This window comes from Marmota monax, unplaced genomic scaffold (genome assembly GCF_021218885.2).
Source record: "Marmota monax isolate L192 unplaced genomic scaffold, Marmota_monax_Labrador192_F-V1.1 WCK01_AAM20220418_F8-fsc00002, whole genome shotgun sequence".
Taxonomy (NCBI): Eukaryota; Metazoa; Chordata; class Mammalia; order Rodentia; family Sciuridae; genus Marmota; species Marmota monax.
Genome location: NW_026693571.1, coordinates 7,426,925 through 7,446,541, shown reverse-complemented (window position 1 = coordinate 7,446,541; position 19,617 = coordinate 7,426,925). Strand labels below are relative to the sequence as shown.

The window sequence follows — 19,617 nt, the reverse complement described above, 5'->3', positions numbered from 1 at the left end:
GTATGTTCTATTTTATAGAGACTCTTCAGAAGCTCTGAAGTTCTTGGATTAAATTATATTTCATTCATCATACCTAACATATTTATTTTTCTCTTGTGAAAATAAATGTTTTCACATTCCATGTAATTTCTCAAGTTCATAAAACACAGGGAGCAAAATTTCAGTTTTATGAAAATATAGTATTTCTTAGCATGATGCATGCATTTGTAGATCGTAGAACTCTTTGATGTGTATGTTAGCAGTGCTTTGAATTGTTTAAAAATGCCATTATTTAATAATATGAAATTTTATTGCTAACAATGAAAATTGACTATGCAATATGATAATATTTGTTTCTGATCCAATATACAAAATGAAAGCTTTGCTTATTTATTTGATTAAAATGCAAAAGTACAAGTGCATTCAGGTTTGTGTTGTATAGAATAGAACTTATTTTATCAGTCACTTTCATAACCTTTAAAGAGCCTTAAATAGTACATATGAAAAATACATTCATATCAGGTTCCCCTGGGGGATTTTTTCTTTGGTTTAAGAAAATTTTATTAAAAATCGGCATTGCAAATAACATTTTTCATAACTATATGTAGACCTGTTAAAATTTTTATTAAAACTGGAGTTCGGCCTGTTCTTTTTCATCATTCTATCAGATATTAAACTGCCGCAGCAGCTGTAGGAAATAGAGAAAGGGATTTTCAAAGGGATTTGAGTCTCCCTGTCTCTGTGCCTTTAGTGATCATATTATCATAACTATCACACATAACAAAGCTCTAAATCTGTAATTCAGATAAAGTAGTCAGGACTCTGAAATACAAAAATCCAAACATATGCCGTAACATTTTTTTGCAATGCTGGCTCCTTTAACATGGATTTTGTAAACTTGGAGAGGCATTCAAGAGATTTTGTATACGAACACAAACTAAACAACATTGTTAGGGGTATGTTTGACAGAGATTTAATTAGAGGTGTTTTCATACATCTAAGCAGTTCCATTAAAAGACCATGCCTGCATGCTCTAGCAAATTATGATCAAACCTCGAAAGGTTAATAAGAATGAAACTAGAAGCTGCTTTGGAAGCAGGCTCTATACGAATCTATGTCTAACTTCAGCAGTCTGAGTCTTTTCTCAAGAGAGCAACATTCCTTAAATGCAGTGTTAAAGATGGTAAGTGTGACCACATAATTCTTTTATGAATTAAGTAAGTTAAAAATGAGGGTAATGAAATTGTAAATGGGCTGCAATCCAAATAAAAATGACACAAAAAAGGAGTTATGCAATGAGTTTTTTCTTTGCAATTACAGGGCAAATTTATAACTTAATGTCTACATGAAAAGAATATTTGTGCTGTGTAAAGTTTGTAAAACTTGTCAGAATTTCCAACCAGTTTGTAAATGAGCAGCTGTATGTATATATTTATTGTAACAGTGCCTTCTGCTGGTCACACCTTATTTATGGTGCCAGTGAATATACTGTATAGTAATGAAAACTTATGTTTATCCTAAATTGTTCTTGGGTATATTTATTGCCTTGGCAGAAGTATTTCTGTAAATTACAACTTACAAGCATAAAAATTATAGTGTGTTAGGGATTAACACATTTTCTTTCTGTTATACTTCAGCAGAAACAACCTTTTAAATAGTTTCTCCTAGAAAGAACAGTATTTCCTACTAATGCATCTTAAAATGTGGAATATTTCCACCTGTTTATTTTTATTGTCTTTCCAATTTTGAATAGAGCTGTACTTTCTGACATTTTTCTTTTTAGCTTTTCAGTCATGCTCTAATTAAGCCTTATAGAACTCTTATGTTGTATCAATATCTATAATATCTGAGAATCATGAAATTTACTTGTAAATTGAGAAATGCAGCAGAATTCAAAATGTAACTTAACTGACTGAAAATATTTAATATTCTTCTAAATATGAAGGCATAACAAAGATGGTTGATTTTTACTTCATTTTGAAAAAAATCAGAATGCACATATAATCATGAAAAGTATTTTTCATCAAAATATTGCATGTGGTGTGACCCTCAGTATATCCTAAGTATATAATAAAGTTGTTTACTTACTTATAAATTCGCTCCACGAACCCCCATTATTTCAATTTTAATTTTAAATAATACTTAGCAAAGAATTTGTGCATAGATAATTCTAGAATAATTGTTTTTCTATTTAAAATGCTCCAATTAATTTTATGTAGGTATGGTTTACATTGAATGAGTTATCTTGCTAAAATAGCCTTCATAAGAAATTCTGAACATGGCATTTGATTATCTACAGTAAAATTAAAATCTGTGCTACAAAATATTTTACTTTTCCTTCTTAAATCATTAAATCCTGCTTTTATTGCCTAAAGCAACACTAAAAAAACTTTATTATGCACAAATTAAAAACCTGGATATATTTGATAAGAAGTCATTCTATTTAATTAGAAAGAATTATTCAATGGGGCCAATTCTGTTTATGTTGGAACTAATGTAAATCAGGAAGAGTCCTCACTATTCCCTATATCACAAGTCATTGCACATGAGCGCTTTCTAGTGCTTCCTAGACTAAAATCAGAGAACCTCTCTGAAAAATATATCTCACTAGCAGCAAATTGTCAGGGTATTTAATTCAAAGTTGGAATAACTCACATGACCATAATAGGCAGTGAAGAAAACACCAAATTTTTATTTCTCCCACAATTTTTATTTTCAATCATTGTTTTTAGGAATGAATTGCTTTCATTATAATTATATCAACATGCTTGAAAAAAGGGTAATGATGAGAAACACAGATACAATATTTTCTGAATTGTGTTTTAGTGAAATATTAATCAATGCTGAAAGGGGTATTTTTCTTTTTAATGGGGAAAAAAGCTAGGAAAAGTGGTTTAAGATAAAAGGGCATGATTTCTGACTTATAGACCAACATCTTCTCTTCATGTGTGAAGAACTCCCGCTATTGCTTTAAAATGATGACATCTGTTTTGTTTACCATGTGGCATCCATAACAAGGATAGAAGTGTTCCTAGTTAAATTTTGCTATTTGGAACAAGTATATATATATATATATATATATATATATATATATATATATATATATATATATATATATCTTCACAAACAAGTATCTACTTGCTATTTATCCATATGTGACTATTTCCATATTATATGTGTACATTTACACTTGCATAGATGCATCCATGAATAATGAACTGTGGAAATGTGTGCACAAGGACATAGAAAGAGACAATACATGACAGTGGGCAGTTAATGCACTTTCATTTCCATGAGTTAGGGATAATTGCATAATTCATGAATGGCAGAGAAAAGTCACAAGTGCGAATTGCATACAGGCAACTTAATATATGTTTAATAGTGTTACTCCCATGCCAGTTAAAGATGTGTTTAAATTGCATCATTTTTGTTTCAAATTAAATCATTTTAAGTGGCATATCAATAGGAATAAGAAATCTCAAAACAATGTGATTTTTTATTATATGGGTAGAATATTTATCATCTGTACATTCTGTTTTTCCTTAATTTGTCAGTAAAATGAGTTTTCATATCTATGTTAACTATTATTCATTAATCTTTTTTTCAGGGTATTAATATAAAGAAACCTATTCTCTTTTTTTTGAAGTTATCTCATACCATCATTTAAGCTGTTGAATCCATTGAAGATATACAGATCATATTTATTCCATGTTTAGCATAAATGTTGTAATAAGGGTCTGTATTCCATACAGAAAGTGATCTTTAGTCAGAACTTTGGAATTCTCAGTAGTTTCTCGAGAACTGTAATAAATATAATTCCCTATGCATTTATTTTTCTTGGTTGGTAGATTTAAACGATAGTACTTGGTAATTAAATATTCATTGAGAGATATTTTCTAATATTATTTAAACAATACAGATTGATGATGTGGCAAAGATGCTCAATGAGAAGGCAATGGATCAGCAATTTTAAAAGGTTTCTAATACAAAATACTGGCTTGTCCAGTAACAACAACGCAGCATTGTTATGGGGGACAGGTCCTCATGTATACACTTCTACAGACAGTACATAAATACTAAATCCATGTGCTAGTAGATAGACCTGAAATTCTCCTTTGAAAGTTATAAATTTTCATAATGACCCTGATGAGTCAAATTTAGCATGTTTTATAATTAAACTCCTATGCCCTGCTCCCCTAACCCCTTGTCTTAGCAACTTCATGAACAGAAGTCTGTGTAGTTTTTAACATCACTGCCCCCTGCTCCTACTGAGCACCGTTCCATGTATTCCTGGGAGGAAGTGGGAGACATTTGCTTTACAGGTACCTGATATTTCAAAAACAAAGACATTCAGTATTTAATTGGAAATCACTGGATACTGGTTTTTTAAGATCCATGATTCTTCATGAAATATTTTAAAAAATCACATGAGATTCAAATGTATATGAACTTTATTATATAATTGTGAAATGTATGCATATAAAGTATTGTAGAAAGAATAGTATTTTAAATACCATGAACACAACACTGTGCCATTCATACACTAGAGCACAGCATTTCTGTCTCTATCATTAAAATGTCTACAATTTGTCAACATTGTACAGCATACTTTTCCCCTTCTATTAACTAGAACAGACTAATTGCACATTTTCAGGGTGGTGATTGGAGATTCCATAGGCAATACTATGATAGTCATTCTCGGGCATCAGACAGGTATTTAACAGTTTGGTTCAGGTTGTCTAGGACAACAAAAATGTTGTTATGCTGCATCTCCAAGCCGCTGGGATGAAATCAGTTGTGACAAAGCAGTGAAGATTAAATTTGTAACAGATACAACACCTTTGAAGTACTAGCTTATGATTTCACAGTGGCATTATGAGTCTTACTGCAGTATTTAAGCTGTCCAAAAGAATGCTGGTTATTAGCAGTTGAATTTTGTAAAATAGGATTTTATTGTCTTTTAAATAACCATGGCAGCAGTTTGTATTATCCTAGTACTACATTTTATTGCCATGTATTAGAGTTGGTGAATATTTTTTCACACTCCTTTTCCAGGTAAATTATCTGTTAGGCCGTATGTTACTTAAATAGAGGAATAAATAAATATTTCTAGATGTCAACATATGGAATGTGTATTTTTAAATTTACTGTTCTCTAGAAGACCAAATGAAGAGACTCTGTACTTTATTTCTTCTATATAAGATTTTGGTGAACAGATAGCAACATATTTCAGGCTTCATAGAATAATATGTATAAGGTAACTTAAGCTATATAATACCATAAGGCTGAACTGTTCCCTTAATAATCTTGAAAGTGCAGCATTAGCAATACATAAAGCAATTATGCTTTGTTACTAAATCTGATCACATCTAAATTGCCTGTCTTATCATATGTCAGAAGGAGTCTGGCTCCTAAAAATAATGTCTCAAAATCTTCAGGTATGCAATAAACTGCCTCTTGATGGGGAATGTGATCTCCACAGATGTTTTATTAGGCAAGCATCTAAAGTTCAGGCATACAAATTTGAATACCAAAATTTCGTGTAAGCTACTTAATATTAAACTGGTGTAATACCACTTGGTTTTAATGACTATGTAGGCTTCAATGGGTTAACTTTGCATGAGGGTCAGGTTTTATATGTTTGTATTTTCTTAGCCTTGGTCAGGAGAAGTGGCTTTGCTTGCCCTTGTGTGGTGCCGGAGTGGTAGGGTTTCACTCCGTTTGAAAACCTAGCACATCCCAAGAGGTTACCTTGGTGTAGATTTCTTTCTTTCTGTATTAAATCGCTCATTGTCGCAAAGTGACTAGTGCTGCTGCGCTTTGAAAAGAACTTCTAAGAGGTTAAAAAAAGCTTCTGTATGAAAGGATTTTTTACTCCTGTGGACAGAATACAGTTTGCAGCTGTTTGGCTTGCGACAGTGATATAGATCTGATTGTATACAGTATAGCAGGAGCCGTGGATGCAGCTGGAAGAGAGGGTTATAAATTTTAAAAGCGATGCAGATTTTTGCCATTAATTGGCTGCTAATAAAAGCAAACTCAATGGCTTCTAACTGTGGGAGCCTGTGGCTCTGTATCTGATATCAGGAATTCATACACATTACACAGTTTTAGGGATTCAGACCACGACTAATTGAAATATGAGGCATACTGATCAAATTTAGTATTACCAGCATGCACTATGGTTTGGGACTGTATGGCGACAAGGTAGCATTTATTACTTATTCTCCATAACACTGCTTGATTGAAATATCTAGCTATGTTGTCAGCAGAGGCCCAGCTGGGCTTTAGTACAGCTAATTAAGTCATTAAAAGAGAGGTCAAGCAATCTAATTCTTGCATACTAAAGTACAAAAAAGTCTTTTATTATATTTTTTAATAAGTTAAGATTTGAATTTTTAAAGAAATTTCTTTTTAATAATAAATGCATTTACTGGTTTATTTATTGAAGTCTTAATTTAAATATATAGAGGTAAGAAATTATGAACATGTCAATACCCAATTTCCAAAGCAGTTTATATGGTTATGTTCTTTAATAAGGATGTTGTACCTGTGATTTTTGAAAGTTGTTCATTAAATTGAATACTGATGTAAGGGGTGTAGCTTCCGATACTTTTCTACTGATTATTTCAGTATGGTGGTCTTTTCTTTTTTAGGAAGAAAATTCAAAGATATTTACTGATGAATATATTATGTATCCCATAAATTAAAGCAAATATAGACTATGACATGGCTTGATCTGAGGCTTTTTGGATAAAAGTATGAGGTTCTAATTGTTTACTCTTTTGTAATTCATCAAATGCATCTCAAATCCCCTTTTCCTTTATTGAAGAACATAGGAGCTTGTTTGTGTCAAATTAGGCAGTGGGACATGAAAACAATGAATTTGGACACGTGTTAACACTCTCAAAATATTTTTTTACTGCAGACAAATACCAAACGCACTACTTATTTCATGGTTTTAGAATAACACAGTTTAAAAGATGACTCTTTTGCTTACCCTTATTATTTTAATATGTATGAACGTTCAATTACATTTTCCCATAGTAGATTCCTAAGGTAAACACTGAACATAGTAGATGTTTCAGAAATGATTAACTAACATGTGAATGAATATCTTGAATGCAAGGTATCATTTTTCTCAATAGTTTGGATAAGTTTATAGCTTTTATTTTTTGTCTGTTATTCACTTTTCACATTAACCCTCAGTCAGCCATAGTGTCTAAAGCTAGGTTAGAAGATAGAACATGAAGCTCAAATCTATTCATTTTGTTATTATATATGAATTGATCTAGGAAAATGTTTGGGGAAGAAAAGTATTTAAATTATACCTTCAATTAAGATAGCAATGGAATGAATTTCTGCTTGCTATTCTTGTTCCTCTTTTAGTATTCATCACTAATAATTAGTAGAGTTAGTAGATGGCATTGATTTTTGACTTACATTTTATAGTATTAATTATATTGTTAAGAAAACTCAAAAATCAAGTAAGTAGTAAGAGAAGAGTGAATGGAGAAGCTTAAGAAGTATGAACAAAATGATACAAAATAGTTCAAATTACAAGTGTTGTCTTTGTTAGAAATGGTTTGAAATATCCAATGAGCTGTGCTTTGAAAAAATCCTAGAAGAGAACTATAAAGAGATGTAGATCTTATTCCAGATTTCCTATCTGTCGAGGATCTGCTTTCAGCATGCGATTGAGATGGAACAACTGTTACTAATTTTTACACTTTTATTAGAGTAGAGCAAGTGGTTCTAAATAAGCTACTGCTATTTGGACAGGAACTGTACATTTTCAAGTACAATGCACACTGACATCAAAATAATATAATAGCTTCTCAGATATTGAGAAACTTTGGACCTATCATTATAGCTAGTTATTCTGTATTATTCCTTAAAAGCCCTTGAAATTTATCAAATGCCAAGTAAAACTGTACGTATAATAATTTGTAAATTTATTTGTCTCTGATGCAGCACTCCTCGCTATGGGAAAGTCATTGTTATTCATATCTAGTAGAAAGCCTTATGCAATCTGACACTGATTAGACATTGGAGCACCTACTATCTGATATAAAATATAGGAAGCTCTGCATTCATAAATGAAGACATGAAAACAGTCCTTCCCATGACCACTGTGTAACTTCTGTTCAGGGGGATTCTTGTGGTGAACATGCTAAAAACGATTTTGTCTGTTTCATTCCTGCTTATTCAGTCCATGTCCCATGTCTTCTTCTCTAGAATAGAGTAAAACCATGCTTTGCTTAGAATCATATTCACAGACAGAGGAATAGTTTATTTTGTTCCGTAGCTGATATCAGAAATTGATGCTTTGTACCGAAAAATCATTTTCAAACCCTTGAAAAAGTAATCTTCAGAGCAGGCTGTTAGTAATAATAAGTCTGATAGGAGACATTTGAGAGACACACTTAATTAGACACATGATAATTAAACCAAAGTATGATAATATTCCTTGTAGGATAACTCTCACTGTGTTCAGTTAAAAGAAGACCCTGCAGTCAGACAGACAAATTCCTTTCTGCCTCTTCCAGATGGGTTCTCTCATCTCTACAGGTCTGCAGACCTGTATTGATAGAGATCTTTCTGACAGCCTGTCTCCCCAGCTGCTACTTACCAGGTATCAGTGGATAAGGATTCACGCTAGTAGGGGACCTAGCATTACCAATCTTTATGGGTGAATTAGAATTCAAATGAAGATTTCACCTGTTCCTAAAAATCTGTTCAAAAGCTTTATTGTCAACATCATTTAAAATGGGACTCCAATATCAGGTATATATTTTTAAGAAGTTTCTGTCTCTTCTAGGCAAAACATATTTTGTAGTTTTATCTGAAAACTTCAAAACATAGTAGTTTTTTTTTTTAAAGTTATCTATTTAAAACAAGTACTTCATTTTTCCCATTTTTTTAAGTTATCTATTTAAAACAAGTACTTCATTTTTCCCGGATCAGAAAGTTTAGAATTTCAGAGCTTGCATTTATTTTTAGGACCATGGGTGTGGAATATGACTGAAGACCAAAAGTCTGGTCTCGAAAGAATTCTAGCTCAATTTTAAAATCAGAAGTTATGGAAGGTTTTGGGTAAGCCTGTGAATCTCTGGGCACCTGTCCAAAATGAACCTCTAAGTCTTTTGAAGTCTACCCATCACTAATATACACAGTGCAGTCTAATCCAACTGTCTGCCCCTTTTCCTGTTTCTCTTTCTTTTTCTTCAATCTGTCCTGAGGTACCAATAGCTACTTACTGTGAGAGATGTTTAGTAGAATGAATTTTTCCTCTTGGAAGTGTTCCCACACAGTGAACCTAGGGTTCTATTTAAGGGAGGAGGTGGTGAGGAGAACAGGTAATTCTTCAGTCATTTGTCCTTTTGGTTGACACACATTTACATAATAATAATTCCTACTTAACTTTCAAATTACAAACTATTTTAGTTAATAGCAGTAACAATAATATCTTTGCAAGATTTGTTTTCTGTTTCAACAAAAGATCATACAATTTTAAAGAGCATGATTCACAGATGAAAGTAAACAAAATATAATTAGAAAATCAAATTAATTAACACCTTTTAATACCACAAGGCATGATATTATATTCTATTAAAGTTTTGAGTGGGTTAAGTCAACGGAATTAAATTAATTTCTTTTTTTTAACATTTTACAGTTAATAGTTTGATTGGAAACTTTATTATTTTAATACATATTTTTTCCCAAATTATTTCTCTTTAAAATAAATTTTAGCTAGGGTCGTGTTTGAGCTTAAAATTGAAATTGAAGCAAAGTAAAATCTGGGCCTAGTTTTTAAGATATCTTTGTGAAAAACACAAAAATCTTCAAATTGTTGTTAGAAGAGATTTCAACTAAGTAAAATACTTAAAATAGCTATCTTTTAAGAATCTTTCCTTTCTTGGTCATCTTCTGCTCATAATTGGATATTCATTTTTTTTTTGAATTCATTCTATGGAGCTGTTTCTGAAACGGAAATTCTTTAAATATTTCTAAGCCTATCTTCCAAAAACAGTAGCAGAGTCCATTTCAAGAATTTTATGTTGTTATCCCAGAACCGCATACAAGTTAACTCAAAACACAGGGCAGGAGGGGGGAAGCCAGTTCCCTCTCTGCTCTGACCTATGTAATAAAGCCCCATTTTATGTAAATAAAAGACTTGACAAGCTGAAGGGAAGAGAGACCAGGACTAGAAAAGAGACTGCAGTTCAGGTAAAGAAAGTACTAGCCTTTTTTTCCCCCCTCTATTTATAGTATACTTCTTTTTTTGCCTCTTATAATTAAAATTACCAAAGCATTGAGCAGGTCCATACCACGGCCTGTGAGTTGCTGTCGATAGAAAAACTCAACACAAAATTCAGTGTCACTTAGGAATCTAGTGTCTTATCCCAGTCCTGCCCTATAATGTTAGACAAGTTCCTAAACATACATATATATATATATATATAATAACTAAGATACCTTTTGGGTTTGTTTGGAGAATGAGATGGGACCATGTCTGTTCGGGAACTTAAATATTCAATTTAATTCAAAATTCTAGTAAGGGTTTGTGAAAAGATTACAAGCTGATCCTGAAATTCATATGGGAGAGAAAAGAACAAAAAATAACCAAAACAATTTCTAAAGAAGAAGAATAAGGAAGGCATGGTGCCAAAAGTCTATAGTGACCAAGATGAAGTGTTTCTGAAATGGGGGATGGATGGATACACCAGAAGGGAGACCCCAGACAGACCCTTCATAAATGGAGACTTGGAATAGAGCAGACCTATTCCAAGGGTGATAAACTATTCAATAGAATGGTACTAGGATAAGTAGTTTATGCATATGAGAAAAAGCCCATATAATTCTAGCTGAGTTAAGTATCAATATGAAAAGCAGAAGTTTGCATCTTTCAGAGAAAGTGTCGGAGAAAATAAAAATTTGATGAAGAAGAGTATTTCTTAAGCTCAAAAAGCATGTATCAAAAAGAAAAAGGCTTGATATGATTGCATTAAGATAATATAATTTTAATGTATTAAAGGATTCTATGAAAACAGTAAAAATTAAAGATTCTTCCAGATACTTGAGATGTATAAGTAATCAAAGAATTAATATTTAATATATAAAGAATTTTGGTAAAAAAACACACAACCCAATTGAAAATTAGATAAAGAAAATTATGTGAAGATATGAACAAGGACTTCACAGAAGAGGCAGGCTAATATAGCAAAACAAAACAAATAAAGACACAGACAAAATATGTGTAGAACCATGAAATGTGGATTAAACAATGAGATATTATTTCACATCTATTGGGTTGGCAGAAATTTCAAAAGTCTGGAGAATATCAAGTGTGAGGATGTGGCACAGTAGAAACATTTATGTACTGCTGATGTGAATGTAATTTGGTGCAATAACCTTAGAGAATATTTTGGCATTCTAGAAAAGAAGAGAGTGCACCTACTCTAAAAATGCATTTAGGGAAATGTTAGAAAATGGAGACAGTGATTAGAAGATCAGCCACATTCTCTGCTCTGGCTTTTATATAAAAGGCAAAATACAAAGATATTTATTCCAGTAGGAACAAATGGAACAATGTCAATATTCATCATTGATCATTGGCTAAACAAATGTGGTGAAATCATAAAACAGACACTTATAAACTAAGCCAGACAAGTTAATTAGAAATCTAGAAAATCTAATAAATGAAAATATAGTTGGCATAATCATAAAACTTTCTTTAAAATTAAATAAAATATTTTATAAAATATTTTTATAAAAATAAAAATATGATGTTTTATAATGTTCAAAAAAACCCAAACATTATATATGGTTTATAGGTAAATATTTACATAACAAAAGCCAGGAATATGAAATACATGTGCTAATTTCAGGATACTGATTAACTCTGTAGAGGAAGGAAGGGAGAGAAATGTGATCTCAGGTTGGTTTAAAGGGCCTTCAACTCTAATATTTCTCTTTAAAAATGCAAAGTATTAACATGTTAAGAATTCTTTTTTAAGCTTTTAACCAAGTAACATTTGTATATATTTATGGGGTACAGTACAGTGATTTTATAAATGTATACAATATTAATAAAAATCAGGGTAACATTTCCATCTCCTTATCATTTCTATGTGTTGGGAATCTTTGGAATTTTCTAGATATTTTGAAATATATCATAAATTGCTGTAAGCTGTAATGTCCCTACTATGCTATAGAATTAGTTCTTCATGTCTACCCATGTTTTGGTACCCCTTAACTAACCTCTATTCTGCTCTTTCCCTCTTCTTACCACTGTCTTATGACCTCTGTTTCTCTCTCTTCTGTGAAATTGACTTTTTTTAGCTTCCCCAAATGAGTGAGAACACGTGGTATCTATCTTTCTGCGTGTGGCTTATTTCGCATATCGTGGAATCCTACACTTCAATTCACATTGCCACAAAAGACAGAAGTTCATTCTTTTTTATGGATGAATATTATTCAATTGTGCATATAAGCCACATTTTAAAATAATCTGTTCATAAACATCTTGCTTGGTTCCATTTCTTGGTTATAGTAAATAGTTCCATAATAAGCATGGGAATACAAGTATTTAAAAAAAATAATGATTTCATTTTCTTCAGATATATGCCTTATAGTGCGATGAATGGATCATATGGTAGGTCTATTTGTAGTTTTTTTGAGGAACATTCATATACTGTTATTAATACTGGATGTACTAATTTACATTTCCACCAACTATGCAAAGAATTAGAGTTCCCCTTTCTCTGCATCACCAACATTTATTTCTCCTCCTCCTCTTCCTTTTTCCCTCCTCTGCCTCCTCTTCCTTCTCCTTCTCTTTCTCCTTTTGCTTTTTCCTCTTCCTCCTCCTCTTCTTCTTTTTCTTCTCTTCTGAGGATTGAGTTATACTCCTAGTCCCCCGACTTTGAGTACCAAAGAAGGACACTCAACCACTGAGCCACATCCCCAGCCCTATTTTTTGTAATTTTACTTAGAGACAGATTCTCACTGAATTGCTTAACACCTCACTTGTTGCTGAGACTGACTTTGAACTTGAGATCCTCCTGCCTCAGCCTCCAGAGCCACTGGGATTATAGGCGTGCACTGCCGCACTGGTCATCCCTAACCCTTATTATTTGTTTTTCATTTATTTAGAGACAGGCTTTTACTTAGTTGCTTAGGCTGTTCTAGAACTTTTGATTCTCCTGCCTCAGCTTCTGAAGTAGCTGGGATTACAGGTATGCACAACTGTATCCCAGCACTTACTTTGCATCTTTTTGATTCTAATATTTCATTGTGGTTTGGATTTGTATTTCCCTAACGATCATATACTTGTTGGCCATTTGTGTGTCTTCCTTTGAAAAATGTTTCTTTAAGTCTTTTGTCCGTTTTAAAATCTGATTATTGATATTATTGCTGTTGAGATCCTTGTATGTTCTGGATAATAGTCCCTCATTGGATGAATGGTTTGCAAATATTTACTTTATTTCTGTAGATTTTCTCTTTACGAGGAGACATTTTGAAAAATTTTTAAAGCTGGTCATATTCTGTGAACTTTTTTTTTTGGCTTAAAATGTTTAAGTATTCAAGTTATTTTTATGTTTATGAAAAATCATCACTAAAAATGCAATATATAAAGTCACAGCCACATGAATTTGAGATTATGACAGTGTAGAAGCTTGGTAGAATAGCCCTGCAGGGGTGAAATCAGACTCAAAGGAGGTGACTCTGACTGACTGGGCTGAAGCTTCTGAGTCGAAACCATAAGGCCAGACTGGGAGTATGGGAATACCACAAACTGGAGCCACCTGCTGTCCCTGGAGTCCCCAGTCACGGCCAGGTTGAAGCAGCCACTGCTGAGGTCCTGCTAGAGAGGCAAGAGGACTCAGTCCCTTCTCAGTCACCAGCCTTCCAGCCTCCCTCTGGTGCCCCCTAATGTCAGAGTTCAGCAGGGAGCAGCAGGCAAGGCAGAAAAAGTCTGCAGAGATCTAGCCCCAGAATAACAGATCAGATTATAGCAGGGTGGTTTTAAAGTTGAGACAAATCACATACTAACAAGCATATTTCTCAGTCACTTCATAGAACATCCTGTCTTCATCCCACCCTCCATAATACCACTTCATAATGGTAAAGAGCAGATGCTGCTTTTTCTTTACCTCCCCTTCTCTGCAGCCTTGGGGAAAAAGTCAGATAGATAGATTTATCGACTTATTTATTTATTTATACCAGAGATTGAACTCAGTGATGCTTAATCACTGAGCCACAACCCCAGCCCTTTTCTTGTATTTTATTCAGAGACAAGGTCTCACTGAGTTGCTTAGGACCTTGCTAACTTGCTGAGGCTGGCTTTGAACTCACGATTCTCCTGAGCCGCTGGGATAGTCAACATTTTTCTAGCCTCTCCATACTTCCTCCTTGTAGACAGTTCCACCTCCAATCTCAAGCAAACCCGTGTCCTTTAGTAAATTTCCCTGTGTTTGTCTCTTCTACCACACAAACACATTGACAGGTGACTCAGCTTTCCTCTGCCCCTCGACGCTCATTGGGATCTTGAGGAATAACAGCATCTATGTGAAAACTCAAGAGAGACCAATTGCTGAGCTAGCTCTTCTACCTCATGGACGTTAATACCTCCAACTTGACTCCACAGAAGCAGCCCAGCCCCGTGGTGGTCTCACCTTTGATTTTGATTCCTTGAGCATGCTCTCATGGTCAAGTCTTCACCTCTGTACTTTTTTAGAATAACCATTTGGCCTTCCATCTCTCCCAAATTCTTCCTTTTTTTTTTTTTTTTTTTGCTTGTTCAAGAAATCACTACTATCTTCACCTTAACTCTTCTTTTTCTCCATGTCTATCAGTGCTCCTGGATCTGTCACTTGCCTTAGGTGCCTTTGACCCAACTCTCCTCTCTTAACCAGACTTACTCTCTCATGGCAGATTCTTCCAGATTGCTGACTTTTCTACCAAGATTCTTGAAATTATGGCCTGCCCCTGCTCTCTCCAAGGTCTTCATCTCTACCCACTTTGTCTACCAGTTACTTTGCTGAATCCCTCTGTTTTAAGGTTAAAGGAGATATTATAATTTTAGAATCAGTATTTTCAATCTTTATCACATTGGTCTTGTAACATATTGAACATTATTAAATTTTCTCTTCTCCCCACATGGGGTTCCTGGGGTATTATTTCCTTCAGATCTTCTTCCTACAGTCTGCTCTTCCTTCTCAGTGCGTTTTTCCAAGTCTTTATTTCTCAACTTTTACCTTAAATATTGGCACTTTTATGCCCCTTTCTCATTTTATAAGCATTCCTACTGAGGAACTTTTCATTCCTGTAGTTTTTGTGACCACAAACATGCACTTGATGCAGTATCTATGCCTCTTGGCTCTATCTTTTCATGTTCATGTTCCTACTAATACCTTAAAACAGGGCATCTTTTCATCTCTCCCTCACCTGTCCCACCTGGTCAGTCATTGCTGTCCACGCAGTGTCTTAAGCCAGGAACATGGATGGTGTGTTCAATCTTGGCCTTCCCTGTTTTTCAATCCACATATTTAAATCATACTAAGCCTTAAAGAATCTGGTTTCTGAAAACCTTTCAAATAAACCCTTTTCTCTAACACCACTGGCCTTTCCTTCAGTTTGGACACTCACCCAAACTATGGCAAGTGCCTCTGGTCATCTCCCTCCCTCGCTCCTTGTTTTCCTGAAGTCCATCTTCCACACCACCATGAAAGTGACACTTTCAAACACAGAGTTAAATCTTCTTGCCTTCATAGCTGACGTCTTCTTACAGTTGTTCATTGTTTACAGGTGAATATCTACTTTCTCTGCAGGGTGTACAGGTCTCTTTGAAGTGTGACTCCTACCTCATCTGCCTCCCCCTCCCTACAAACAAGGTATTTTAGTCAACTTTTTCATCACTGTGACCAAAAGACTTGAAAAGAACAACTTAAGAGTTTATTCCTCACTTATGGTTCCAGAGAGATCCGTCTTAGAAGGCCAACTCCATAGCTCTGAGCCCCAGGTAAGGCAGACCATCATGGGAGAAGAGTGTGGTGAAGGAAAGCAGCTCAGGACGTGGCAATCAGTAGGCAGAGAAGCTCTCTTCCCTGAGGACAGAATGTAACCTCGAAAGGCACGTTCCCAGTGACCTACCTCTCCCAGCCATTCCCTACTCGTCTACAGGTACCACCCAGTTAATCCATTATCAGCGGATTAATTTATCGATTAGGTCATAACTCTTGGAATCTAATCATTTCACCTCTGAACATTCTTGCATTGTCTCAAACATAAGTTTTTTGGGGGACGCCTCATATCTAAACCATAACACAAGGTCCTCATGACTGCTAATCTGAACCTGCTAGTCTTAAACTGACTCTGCCTCTTTACCTTTCTCCCTATTTGCCCACCATTTCCCCATCTGGAGTAACTCCTTCCTCCTCTTTCTGTTTTCCTACTCATTCTTTTCAAACTTTTGACTTTCCTTTAGGAACTTTAAGTCTTAGAGCAAGCATTTTCTTCTTCATGAGGCTTCTGGGAGTCTTCTGTGTGACCCTGAAGGCCTGATCTTGGTGGTGCCGCGACACCAGGGTTAAAGCTGCTCTGTCCTGATTACAGCTGTATGAGAAACCTTGCGGGACCTTCGAAATATGATAATAAAATCCTCACAGATTTATCAGGTGGGATTATGTGTGATAAAAGATAAAAAGGGTAAAGGAAATAGAATACCCTGCTTAGTGCTGGGCACATGGTAGACAGTGATCATTAGCATAACTGTGACTGTGAATATTAGTGAGAAGAGTGGTACTAGAAGCAATAATATTTCAGGTACTCTCATGCAGGAAGAGATAGTTCCTCCTACAAATCCTATATGGTTCTACATACTCCATCTAAATTTTCCACATTTTTTTCCTCCATTAGACTGTGAAGCCCCTCATAACTGTGATCTTCTTGTTATGTGTTAATTTACATATGCCAAACCTCACTGCTGAGAGGATAGGAGGTAGTTTATAAACACACACACATACATGTGAAGCAATGGAAAAAACATATGGTTGTTAAAACTATAACAGAAGAAAAATAAGAGTAGCAAAATAAAATTAGAGTAAGTTAGTGGATAAGAATGTGTATCGTACAGTATTGTGTAATTTCTAAGATAGATTTTACCTTTGATAGGTTGCCTTTGAGCTTACTAGTGGCTGCAGCAACAAAGGAAACAAGATGTATATCATTCGCAAGCTAAAAATCAACCAACTACTGAGGATAAGCATAACTTTTCCTTAAGTTGAGACTTTTGAGAAATTTCTTTGGTGCTTTCATCACAAAGTGAACCTGTGGTATACTGTGAAAAAGTGCTACTCACATTGCGATTCTTGGACCTTATCACTTTGTAATTCATTAGACTGTGGAATCATAGGCCCCACCCAAACTTATTAAAATCAAATAAACATTTTAACAATCCTTAAGTGATTTATGTTCACAATATTACTTGAATGCTGTGGAGGACAGTGTTTTAAATAACTTCCTTAAAATAAATTAGTGAATTTTGTATGCTGGCTTCTTTATATGTTTAGTTTGAATTCCATATTTCAAATATGTCAAAAAGTAATGTATAAAATATAACTCAGTTTCTGGATCTGAAATATTTTATTATCTTTCAAAATCTGCTTCAAGCCAGTTTTTAAATAAAAGATAAAATATTATAGGTATAGTTGTGCTTTCTTCTCCCTTCTCTTTTTCTGCCTCCTTCCCTGGAGGTGACCTTTATTGGAAAACAGAGGAGCATCATTCCAGTGTAGGTTATTTTTAGTTATAGACATGTGGAATCTCAGGTCCTAACAGAAACTATTAAAGTCAAATTCACATTTTAAGAATGTCTAGGTATATACTTTTGTATATAGTCATAGAATCCCATATTTTATGTCATATGTTCATGGCAAGATCTTCAGTCTTCAGTGGAAACCTGGGAGAGCGCATGAAAGCGTAATTCAGAGCTATTAACACAAACTCCAAAATCTGTGGGAAGAAAGTGGTCATATTTCAAATGGTCTGGCTTAATCCAAGGAAAGAATTTAAATATAAGCACTGCGAGAATGGGTGGAAAAGGAAAAAAAAAAAAAAAGAATCAATGAGCAATGGTTATTCTGGCAATACTCCAGGATTGGAAAGATCCATGTGAGAATCTGATTTTCTACTGAATGGCTGCACTATTATATTAAAATGATGGTATGAATGTCAGTGCCAAATTCCAGAAATTCTCCCCTCTTTTTCTTACTTAAAGAAGAGAGATTTACCATCTTTTACTGAACTTTTAAGCTGCTCTACCCAGAGAGAGGGAGGCAGGTGCCAAATCTGTGGCTTTACCAAGCTGGGCAAGAGGTGATGGTTGACATGAATTATCCAAGGTCAAAGTGAAAGGGCATGTGAGAATGGAGAAAAAGGGTAAAATAGAAGAGAAAGGAATGACCCTCCGTCTTCTGCTCTCTTCCCCGAGTTTCCCCAACTTCATCCCATTCTCTTGAAGATTCATCCTACCTTCCTCCAATTCTGTGATTCCACCAGGATCTTTCTGGAAGTTCTTAGATGTCCAGTCTAATTCTGAAGAAAAATGTGAATGATGAATAAACCTAGAAATCACATTTACTAATTAACCAAGAAAAGTTTATTAATAATTTTTTAAATCACATTTACTAATAAACCATGAAAACAATGCTCAGAATTCTTTCAGAATAACTGCAGCTTTGTTCAACTTGAAGGAGCTTTTATTTTTCAGGTCTCTCTTAAGCATATATTATTGTGGTTTAGGGAAGTTTTTAAATTACAAGGGTAACAGTTCTGAGCGTTCATGCACATACACACACATCGGCATTTTGGCACACACACACACACAAAAATGGTGATGAATTTCTTTAAAATGGTGATGAATTTATTATAGTCTCTGGTGAGAATCTAGAATGCAGGTATTTGTAGCACATGCATAAGCAGAGTTGTTAGTCCACTGGGTGTACTCATTACTTCAAAAAGCATTATAAGGGAACTGGGGATACAGCTCAGTGGTGGAGCCCTTGCCTAGCATGCATAAAGCCCTGGGTTCCATCTCCAGCCTGGGGAAAAAAAATTCCAACAGTAAAAGCATCATAAAAATTGTCCATTTACTCATCATAAAACTTCAGGATAAAGAAAATGCAAACATTAAAGTTTTGGTGTCTGGAACAATCTACATGGTATCCTTAATATATTATCTTTTGCTAATCTTTATGTAGTATTGTTTGTTATCTTTCTAATCAGTCTGTCTGGCTGTGCAGGGCCATACAAGAATTTGGCTGTGTTGGTGATGTGGGGGGAGGAGGGGGGCATCTTAGGTAGGAAACCTTTTGGACCACTAGGCTGCACTTGAACATTCTGCAGAGGTTAGATATTTCAGGATTTCAGGATTTCAGTACATTCTCTTTCCATTTTTTAAAAACCACAGTTCTGTTCCTAGAACAGTGAAGTTAAATACAATGAAAGAACACAACACAGAAAGTGCTTAGGATTTTTATGTTTGTAGAAATACTTTTTTTCCCCCACTTAAAAAATATTTCTTAAAGACAGAGGATTATCTTAACGTGGCACCAAAGAGGGTCCCTTCCTGTC

General features: G+C 34.4%; 1 long non-coding RNA gene across 3 annotated transcripts in view; it reads left to right on the top strand.

The window, feature by feature from the left end:
* The window catches only part of LOC124102562 (uncharacterized), a 104,178-nt gene that overhangs the window by 65,727 nt on the left and 18,834 nt on the right, over positions 1-19,617 (top strand). The window lies entirely within an intron of this gene.